Source organism: Lithobates pipiens, unplaced genomic scaffold, assembly GCF_037356315.1.
Source record: "Lithobates pipiens isolate NorthernLeopardFrog02 unplaced genomic scaffold, aLitPip1_a1.2 Scaffold_1, whole genome shotgun sequence".
NCBI lineage: Eukaryota > Metazoa > Chordata > Amphibia > Anura > Ranidae > Lithobates > Lithobates pipiens.
Window position 1 is genome coordinate 170,429,744 of NW_027507685.1, and position 10,842 is coordinate 170,440,585.

Below are 10,842 nucleotides of genomic sequence, written 5' to 3' on the forward strand. Positions count from 1 at the left end.
CGGAGCTCTGCGGTGTGATTCAGTTGGTGTACTGCCCCTAAGCTGGCCCCCGGAGAGCATCCTGCCTCGTTGGAGATGTGTCTCCTCCTCCTCCTCTCTCCTATCAGGCACCCACATGGAGTCAGTGACCTCATTATCCCCTCCCTCTTCATCACTGAAGAAAACCTGGCAGTATTCTGCAGCTGGTGGAACATGACTGGCAGATTGCTGTCCTTCTTGAGCATCCCCTCTCTCTGCGCTTACGCTACTGCCTTCTTCTAGCTGGGTATCATCATCAGAACCTTCAAAACGCTGGGCATCCTCCTGAAGCATGTACCCAACACTGTGCTCAAACAGTTTGGAGGACTCCTGAGGAGGACATGGTGGGTCTAGAGAAGAAATGACTGATGATGACATTGAGATGAGGGAAGAGGACGCGTTGGCAGCTGCTTTGCTAGTACCCTGAGCCTGGGTGAGAGAGGATGAGGAGGATTAGGAGGGCTTGGTCATCCACTCTACCAAGTCTTCGACATGATGCGGCTCAACACGTCCAGCTGCCGAAAATAAGGAAAGGCGTGTCCCATGGCCACATGCTGATGACGATGCACCGCATCCACGACCAGCACTGTTGTCTCTAGACACAGAGCCAGCTTGACCTCTTTTATTGGCTCGTGACTGTCCGCCTCTCCTTGTTGGCCTTCCAGACATAGTAGTGGCCTGCAGGGAGATTGGAAAACCAGCAATTGGGTAGTGTATACTGTGCAGGAGGCACACAACACCCACTTTAACTCCTGCAGATGCCTGTATTACAGAACACCAGTAATAAAGGGTAGCTTCAGGTGTATATTGTGCTGGAGGCACACAACACCCACTGTAAATGCTGCAGATGCCTGTATTAGAGAACACCAGCAATAAAGGGTAGCTACAGGTGTATACTGTGTTGGAGGCACACAACACCCACTTTAACTCCTGCAGATGCCTGTATTAGAGAACACCAGCAAAAAAGGGTAGATACAGGTATATACTGTGCTGGAGGCACACAACACCCACTTTAACTCCTGCAGATGCCTGTATTAGAGAACATCAGCAATAAAGGATAGCTACAGGTGTATACTGTGCTGGAGGCACAAAACACCCACTTTAACTCCTGCAGATGCCTGTATTAGAGAACACCAGCAATAAAGGGTAGATACAGGTGTATACTGTGCTGGAGGCACACAACACCCACTTTAACTCCTGCAGATGCCTGAGAAAAGAACACACTATCTCTGCCTATCCTTCTGTCCCTGCATGCCGGAACACACTACACAAAGCCACCGCGCTAGCGCCTTATATAGAGTGGGGCATGTACTAAACCCCCTGAGCTATAATTGGCCACAGGCATCCTGCCACACAAATTTGAGGCGAACTGCCCATAATGTTCGGTATTCGCCGAACGGGTGAACTGCCGGTGTTCGAGTCGAACATGCGTTCGACCCGAACACCAAGCTCATCCCTACTCCCCATAGACACACTCCTAAACCTTGTGGGCAGCCTTCCTAGAAGAGTTGAATCCGCTATAGCTGCAAAGGGTGGGCCAACTCAGTATTGAACCCTATGGACTAAGACTGGGATGCTATAAAAGTTCATGTACGTGGAAAGGCAGGTGTCCCAATACTTTTGGTAATACTTTTGGTAATACTTTTGATAATATAGTGTATGTACACTCATTCTACGCTGCCACTTCCTGCACATTGTTGAATTCTATATAGCCAAGTGCATGAGATCTAAGCAGTCTCCTTATATTGAGGCAGTCGCTTGTAATGAGCAGCAGTCATACAATACAGCACCTGTTTGATGCCGGATTGTGGATATAGGTTTTTTTAGGGTCATGTAGTGGGTTTAAGCAGGTTTACAAATCCGTTTCGATCTGCAGCATCGCAATGTTCTTGGTTTGTAATGTAAAAGCATTTTTTAATTATTTATTTTCTTTCTTCTTGTATATATCTACCTGCATTATGGTTATTTCGTGTTGATAAAAATACATTTTTCAATGTACAGTGATATATCACCACTTTAAAACGTATATGTTCTATTTTCAAACAGTGAGGTCCATTCTCTTTATTTGCTATCTGTAGAACTTTGCTTGTATCCTGAAGAAGCCTAACGGTGAAACGCGTAGATACACAAGGGCTCACTGCAGATTATGTATTTGTATACATGATTTTTTAGTATTGTTCTATTCATGTTGTGTATTTTTCAATAAATAGTGTTTATTAACCGGTTCCCGACCGGCGCACGCCGATGTACGTCGGCAGAATGGCACTGGGCAAATGCGCGTACCTGTACATCCCTTTGAATATGCCACCGTGCCATCGTGCGTGGCGGCCGGGAGCTCCATGAGTCGGGTTTTCAGGTCCCGCAAACTCGATGTTCGCAGGGGAAACCCGCGATCGTCTCACAGAGAGGAAGAACGGGGAGATACTAATGTAAACAAGCATCTCCCCGTTCTGCCAAGTGACAGTGTCACTGATCTCTGCTCCCTGTGATCAGGAGCAGAGATCAGTGATGTGTCACAGCTAGCCCCTCCCCCCAACAGTTAGAACACATCCCTAGGATACACTTAACCCCTATAGCGCCACCTAGTGTTAACCCCTTCACTGCCAGTCACATTTACACAGTAATCAATGCAATTTTAATCGCACTGATCGCTGTATAAATGTGAATGGTCCCAAAATTGCACTAAAATTGTCCGACGTGTCCACCATAATGTCGCAGTTACGATAAAAATCGCTGATCACCGCTATTACTAGTAAAAAAAAGAATATTAATAAAAATGCCATAAAACTATCTCCTATTTTGCACACGCTATAACTTTTGTGTAAACCAATCAATAAATGCTTATTGCAATTTTTTTTACCAAAAATATGTAGAAGAATACGTATCGACCTAAACTGAGGAAAATAAATGTTTTTTTTAATAGATTTTTGGAGGATATTTATTATAGCAAAAAATGCGTTTTTTTTTTCAAAATTGTTGCTCTATTTTTGTTTATAGCGCAAAAAAAAAAAAACGCAGAGGTGATCAAATACCACCAAAGGAAGGTCTATTTGTGGAGAAAAAAAAAATTTTGTTTGGGAGCCACGTCGCATGACCGCGCAATTATCAGTTAAAGTGACACAGTGCCGAATTGCAAAAAGTGCTCTGGTCTTTGGCCAGTCAAATGGTCCGGGTCTTAAGCAGTTGACATACCTCTTCATTGTTTCCTATGACTTCAAAGTCCGGCCTAGGTTTAATGTTATGCCGCATACACGCGATCGGAATTCTCGTCGGAAAAAGCTCTGATAGTTTTCCCAACGGAATTCCGCTCAAACTGTCTTGTCTACACACGGTCACACCAAATTCCGACCACCAAGGACGTGGTGACGTACAAGACGTACGACGGGACTAGAAAAAGGAAGTTCAATACCCAATAGCCAATAGCTTCCATCTCATAGTTGATTCTGAGCATGCGTTGGAATTGCATACACACGACCGAAATTTCCGATAGAACGTTTTTCCATTGGTAAAATTAAGAACATGCTCTCTAAATTTTTACTGGCGGGAAGTCGGCCAGCTAAATTCCGATGGAGTATACACACGGTCGCAATTTCCGATGAAAAGCTCTCATTGGTCTTCTGCTGGCCGAAATTCCGATCGTGCGTACGCGGCATAATTGTACACTTTTTTTTTCTTGTTCATTCCCTCAATTTACGGATGTGGCGATGTGAGTGCGCTTATTTTCTCTTCTCGGTTTGATGTTTTTGACTATACAGCCCAACCGCGGCATAGCCAGTGCAACTCTGAGCTAAATTGCTTTTTTCTAATGTCTGTGTTCCATTTGCACCGATTTCCATAACCTCCAGGATGCCGAATAGAATCCTCTTTGCTTGTCTAATGATGAATCCAGGCTGGCGCACTGCAGTCAGGATTTAATGAATCCATATTGTGTCTATCCCAGAAGTCCTTAACCTTCTTCTGGCATAAGACCCAGAATACATGTAGGAGTTCGCTTTGGGATGCAGGGTTCAGCTTTGAGCTGAATATTTAATTACTTTAGTCTAGGACACATTTAAATACAGTACTATTTCTACTAAGGAGCTGTTCTTGTACTTTGCACATAGGATGACTGTCTCAATACTTATGACTTTGTGAAGCTCAGAAAAAAAAAGAAAAAGAAAAACCAGGCCGCTCTTGGTATAAAAAAAAACAACTGCCCTAAATATGAGTGGTGCAGTAGGTCAATAAAAGTGCCAACGAAAATCTTGAAGCTGTAATTAGCGGCAATATATTAACAACGTTAGCTCTGTTTACTTTCTGTTATAAAACATATCAAATAAAAAAATAAAAATAACATTTCTTCATAAATTCAGGGCAAAATGGATACTACTATACCGTGTTTCCCCGAAAAAAATATTTCCTCAGGTCTTATATTAATTTAGATTTTTTTTTACTTACCAAAAACCCCTGTTGCTAGGCAGTCTTCCTAATCTGCCTCTTCCTACTCCGCGATGATCTTCAGTCTTCTCTCCTCCTCGCGCTGTCTTCTGGGGAATGGGGCACTCTGTGTGTTCTGGGAAATGAGTGTGTGTTCCCAGAACCCCCTTCACAAAGCACCAGGCGACGCGCGCATGCGCAGTAGGAAACGGGCAGTGAAGCTGCAAGGCTCCACTGCCTGTTTCCCTTAGTGAGAATGGCGGCGCCGGGACACGATACTAGGGACGGATTGGCCTCGGCGGGGCCGACATCGCGGGTGCCCTGGACAGGTAAGTGTCCTTATTAAAAGTCAGCAGCTACAGTATTTGTAGCTGCTGACTTTAAAATAAAAATTTCCGTTGGAGCACCTCTTTAACTACTCACCCGGCCAATGTATATATATGGCTGGGTGGGCACTCTCTCCTTCTGACTGGACGTTCAGGAACATCCTTCAGAAGGAGGGGGATCGTGCCCGCGCAGCAGCGCGATCCCGATGCACTCATGTCACCCGGACACGGCAAATCTCGGATCGGCAGGAGGGCTCTATGACTGGCCCTCCTGATCACATGATGGCCGTGTCCAATCACAGCTGTCCCACTAAAATCACATGTCCCAATGATTATCTGCACATCTATGCTAATCCACTCATACACATACACCTTTGCAACCCACACTTCACCATGCACCATCACTGTCATGATTATTATCTCAATATTTTTTTTTTTACATCAATACGCTTTTTTCATTTAAGGACACTATTCTTTCATTGATCTATTTACTATGCTTACGGGACATATACGATACCGTGCCAAGTTATTACTTAATAACCCCTTTCTCTATCGTCAGTCCTTTTATTTATATACTTATATATACTTAGAATTACTTATAATATAATGATACTCTGGTGAAACTGCTATGAGTTTACTTATCTAACTTTACATAATTACTAAATGATTGCTATTGGGTATTGGTTGCAGGCGCAGGTTCCTCCGTCCCTCCAAGGGCGTGAATAGTGTGGCTCCTTGTAAGTCCCTCCGGGTTGGGCTTTCTTCCTTCCTGGGTGGACGGGGGCGAACATCAGAGACCTCTCGGATTCCCTAAGCGGCTCTTAGAATCTTGGGTGATAGGAATACCCATTCCACTTTTGAGCGGTAAATATACCATCATTGGCTCACCCAATGTTATCTACATTGACATGTTTTTTAACTCTGAATTCATGTAAATTCTTCCAGATCCACCTGTCCCCCTGAAGAGACCATATGCTGGTCGAAACGCGTCAGAGCTCAACTACTATATAATATTATAACAATGTGTAATTATACATGTTTGTTTTATTGGATTGTGGAATATGTAATATGTATTCTCTGAACCAGATGATATACTGTACACACTGTATTGAACTACACTATGACATTGGACATTTTTTTGGAATAAATCAATTTCTTTATATACAACCATGACAAAGGTATTTGACTTTGCTATTCCGCTGCCAAAAAGCCCCATCTGGAAAATCTTTTTTTTTTGTACAATTTGTATTTAGGGGTGTGCAGCATTCTCCACATTTCCTCTAGGTGTCTTCTCTTTTGTTTTTGTCTAGAAAACTATTTTTACTTCCTGGAAAGTTGCTTCGGTTAAGACAGAGGATCAGACTTGGAGGTAACTTCCATTGAAATCAATGGGTACAAGTTGCCTAGAAGTCGGATTGAAGTAGTACAGGAAAATTTTCTGAAGTCGGAGCGACTTCAGTAGTGTACGTTAAGACAGCTCTCATTCACTTACATTGATTTTATCATGTTGCGTGACTTGAGGCAACTTGGGACGACTTCAAGTCGGATCCAAAGTTGCCCCTGTGTGAATGGACTCTTATGTGGGCTAGGATGAAGAGGTCCTCCTACAAAGATCTGGTGCTTGAGAATCCAGATTATGATTATCTTCAATGGGAATTAAATGGGCACATGAAAATGGATACCTACAGTAGGCTCCCAGCCTCCAATCTATCATAACAAGCTCTTCTAGGAAGGCTGTCCACAAGGTTTAGGAGTGTGTCTATGGGAATGTTTGATCATTCTTCCAGAAGCACATTCGTGAGGTCAGGTACTGCTCGTCATTCCTTGCAGAGTGATCTGGTGAAGACCAAGTTGTTGCTTAGACCCCCACACTCTGGGTCGCCTGCCATGGGTGTCAATCCTAATATGACCTATGTGGGCTAGGATGAAGAGATCCTCTTACAAAGATCTGGTGCTTGAGAATACAGACTATGATTATTTTCAATGGGAATTAAATGGGCAGATGAAAACGGATACCTACAGTAGGCTCCCAGCCTCCAGTCTATCATAGGAAGCTATGATAACAGTTCCACCCTTTCTTGTTATAACTTCCATGATTGACATGTCTGCTTTAACTGTAACATGACATTAATACTGTTAAAATTACAAAGAATTCCCCGCTATCGGTTGTACATGGGCTTTACAGCTTGCGCAAACATACTTATAAAGTTACAAGTCTTCCGAGAACACAGTGAGCTTCTTAGCCTGGCCTGACCTGTTTTGGTAGGGTTCACGTTGTTGTTATATTATTTGATTGTTCCCGTCTCAAAGGTCTGGAATTACTCACATGTAAGGTTGCCTAGGGACGCGGTTTTTCAAGCTACAGGAAATTGTACGTTCTTAAGATTCCCAGTGCCGTTGGCGTCCACACCTGGTATGGCATTTACATGAATTGTTTGTATTATGTCTTTGGGGAAGCCTTGCCAATATTATGTCAGTGGATTAGTTCCTCCATAATATTGGTGTTTCCTATTTACCTTCTCGTATTTTTGCCAAACAAAAAAAATCACGGCCTTCAGTTAACCCCCTGTAGAAAATGTCCTTTTTGGCTGAAATCTGACTTCCTCAAATTGTCATGTAAAATCCTCGTCATTTCTGAGAAATCAGGCCCTGCTACAATACTTTTCATCAGTGCTGAAGGGCCAAGAAAAAGGAATTGGTTCCTGTTGGAATTCTAAAGTCTTTTCTTTCCTCGTATTCTCAGATTAGAAAAGAAAATGTCAAGATCTGTGTAAGTATTGTCTGGATCAGATAATGGAATTGTTGGGTGATTGTTGTACATTATTGTAAAGGAGAGATTTGTGTTTTCAATGGTAGCCATTATTTAGTGCTCAAAAGTAAGTAAGGTTTACAGTGATTAGAAATCCTTAAAAATGCACAAAATTGCATTTTATTGGTGTAATCTACATTGCCATCTCCACCTTTTAAGATAATTTGCAAAATGTGTTCTGGCAAAAAAAGTTTGTCATCTTCCACTGCAAGTCATAAAAATCACAAGCCGTTGGCTAAAAGTGCCACATCCCTGTTTTAAATGCCCCCCCCCCCACCCCACTATGATGGAGGTTTTCTCAAGTGGGCATCTGGAATCCAGTGGATGTTGGAATATTGTGTCAACTTAGAATTTGGTGCTTTATGATAATTTTGGTCCTTCAGAGAGGTGAAATGTTTTGGAGATCCTCTAACCCAGTGGTTCTCAAACCTGTCCTCAAGTACCCCCAACAGGCCATTTTTTCAGGTTTTCCTTTATCTTGCACAGGTGCTTTAAATCAGAGTTAATGGCTTGGTATTTTGGACAGCTATTTTATCTAATGCCCCGTACACACGATCAGACTTTCCGACAACAAAACCGCAGATTTTTGTTCGAAAGATGTTGGCTCCAACTTGTCTTGCATACACACGGTCACACAAATGTTGGCCAACAACTATGAACGTAGTGACGTACAAGACGTACATGATATCTCCATTACGAACCCTAGTTACATCTCCGGCTCGTACTTTATTCTGAGCATGCATGGACTTTTGTCTGATGGACTTGTATACACACAATCAGAAAGTCCGACAACAAACATTTGTTGCCGGAAAATTTGAGTACCTGCAAGCCAAAATTTGTTGGTGGAAAGTCCGACAACAAATGTTCGATGGAGCATACACACGGTTGGACTTTCCGCCAACAAGCGCACATCCAACATTTGTTGTCAGAAAATCAGATCGTGTGTACGGGGCATTAGAGAAATTGCCAAAACATGACCTGTTGGGGGTACTTGAGGACAGCGTTGAGAACCACTGCTCTAACACATAGTTTGGGCTTATTCCTATTGGGAATTTTCAATGTTACGGCACCTGACTCTGCAAATAAGGAAACATTAAAATACCATCTCTTTACCTACACACAATTGGGGAGACAAAACTGTTGTGCGCTTACACACAGTTGTTTTCCATAAATACACTTTATTATCAAAAGTATTGGGACACCTGCCTTTACACACACACTTGGACTTTAATGGCATCCCAGTCTTATAGCTGCAAAGGGTGGGACAACTCAATATTGAATCCTACAGACTAACACCTTCAACTCTTCTGGGAAGGCTGTCCACAAGGCTTAGGAGTGTGTCTTTGGGAATGTTTGACCATTCTTCCAGAAGTGCATTTGTGAGACCAGGCACTAATCTTGAACGAGAAGGCCTGGCTTGCAATCTCTGCTCTAATTCATCCCAAAGGTGTTCTATGGGGTTGAGGTCAGGACTCTTGGAGGGCCAGTCAAGTTCCTCCACCCTAAACGTGCTCATCCATGTCTTTATGGACTTTGCTTTGTGCACTTGTCCAAATCATTTGGTGGAGGGGGGGTTATAGTGCGGGGTTGTTATTTAGAAGTTGGGCTTGGCCCCTTAGTTAAAGTGAAGACTGTATGGCTTTCTCTGGAGCAGTTGAAAGCCAACGGGGGGGGGGGTAGAAGAAGAGAGAGCCATGCAGGGGATAGGTTCCAGTAATTGCCCCCCAACATGCTGATCAACCTGCCTGCACACATCTGATTCACCCAGCGGCCTGGGCCCCCTGCTGCCCCAGGCCCCGTTCAGGAAGGCCGGTGGTACCCCTTATCTACAGCCCTGGCTATGTCAGTGGGAGGAATGGAGTCTTATTTTCACTCAGTGGGAGTAATAAAAGCCTTCCCAGAATTGATGTCAGTGGAAAAAATATTAGCTCTTACAGATCTGAGATTAAGAAAAGCACCCCTGACATTGGTGTCAGTGGGAGTAGTAAAAGACACACTCTCTTGGCATTGGTGCCAATGAAGTAATTTAAGAATTCCCTTGGCATTGGTACCAGTGGAAGTAATTAAAGACCTTGTCCCTCTGACATTGGTGATCAGTGGGAGTAATACAGACCTCCTCCCAAGATTGGTGTTTAGTGGGAGTGATCAAAGACTCCTTCATTGTGTCCAGTGGCAGTAATTGAAGGCCCCCCCCCCCCCCCCCCAGCATTGGTGTTCAGAGGGAGTAATTAAAGACCTCTCCTGGCATTGGTGTTCAGCGATCACTTACCGTTATGTAAGCCCCATGTCCACCCTTTTTTGTGACATCACCACTGGGACTATGAAGGCAACATAGGGCAGAAGGTCACTCCACCTATTAGTGTACCTATTAGAATACTAGGTGCTGAATAGTGATGGACGAACTTCCGACGGGACGTTTCGCGAACGCGAAACGCGAACGGACACAAACGTTCGCGAAAACGACCGTTCGCCGCGGGCTCCATTGACTTCAATGGGAGGCGAATTTCGCAAACCTTTAGGTCGAATTTGCGGCCACGGGGTAATTATTAGGGGGTAGCACGTAGTCCCACCACCTGGACAATAGCATAATACATGTATGAGGTGAATTTGGGATCGATAACTACAAGCATTTTTTTTTTATTTGGGAAATTGTTCTGACAATTCAGGACTATGGAGCTAATGAAGGCAATGGAGGAGAGGGAAGGTCAGGGACCAGGGTAGGCAAACAAGAGGGTGCAGGAGATACAGAGCACTGACAGCAGCACCGTAATACAGAGCACTGACATCAGCACCGTGACATACAGCGCTGACAGCAGCTCCGTGACATACAGCGCTGACAGCAGCTCCGTGACATACAGCGCTGACAGCAGCTCCGTGACATACAGCGCTGACAGCAGCTCCGTGACATACAGCGCTGACAGCAGCTCCGTGACATACAGCGCTGACAGCAGCACCGTGACATACAGCGCTGACAGCAGCTCCGTGACATACAGCGCTGACAGCAGCTCCGTGACATACAGCGCTGACAGCAGCTCCGTGACATACAGCACTGACAGCAGCTCCGTGACATACAGCGCTGACAGCAGCTCCGTGACATACAGCGCTGACAGCAGCACCGTGACATACAGCGCTGACAGCAGCTCCGTGACATACAGCGCTGACAGCAGCTCCGTGACATACAGCGCTGACAGCAGCTCCGTGACATACAGCGCTGACAGCAGCTCCGTGACATACAGCGCTGACAGCAGCTCCGTGACATACAGCGCTGACAGC